Source organism: Penaeus monodon, chromosome 32, assembly GCF_015228065.2.
Source record: "Penaeus monodon isolate SGIC_2016 chromosome 32, NSTDA_Pmon_1, whole genome shotgun sequence".
NCBI classification, from domain to species: Eukaryota; Metazoa; Arthropoda; class Malacostraca; order Decapoda; family Penaeidae; genus Penaeus; species Penaeus monodon.
This window is the reverse complement of record NC_051417.1, coordinates 13,797,870-13,798,189: the sequence shown is the minus strand read 5'-3', so window position 1 is coordinate 13,798,189 and position 320 is coordinate 13,797,870. Positions and strand designations below refer to the sequence as shown.

The 320-nt window shown below is 54.1% G+C and overlaps 1 protein-coding gene across 1 annotated transcript in view; it reads right to left on the bottom strand.

The window, feature by feature from the left end:
* LOC119593510 overlaps positions 1-311 on the bottom strand; it is a 20,867-nt gene extending 20,556 nt beyond the window's left edge. The window contains exon 1 of the mRNA XM_037942461.1: positions 218-311. The gene's annotated coding sequence lies outside the window, so the exon portion shown is untranslated. The remainder of the gene's footprint in view (positions 1-217) is intronic.
* Between the last annotated feature and the right edge of the window lie 9 nt (positions 312-320).

Genomic DNA, 320 nt, shown 5'->3' with positions numbered 1-320 from the left:
GTGCACCATCATCGCCACCTTTTTTCCGAACCACAAACTCACATCACCTCCAAGACTTACAAATTCGTTGTAAAAATCCCTCCAATACCCTTGATTATATCGCATTCAGAAACCCGCTGCGTGACAACGTAAATGACAGTAGCGAAGTTTGGTTATACGCCAGTTTCCCTCCTCTTCCCTCCCGCCACACAGCCCCGTTACAGATCCGTGACAGCACCTGGCGTGACACGAGAAGCTCCTGCACGTCCGCCGCCGCACGGGTCACAGACAGACTGAGGGCCTGAGGGTCGCGGAGCTAGTGTGAGAGTCGTCAGGTCGTG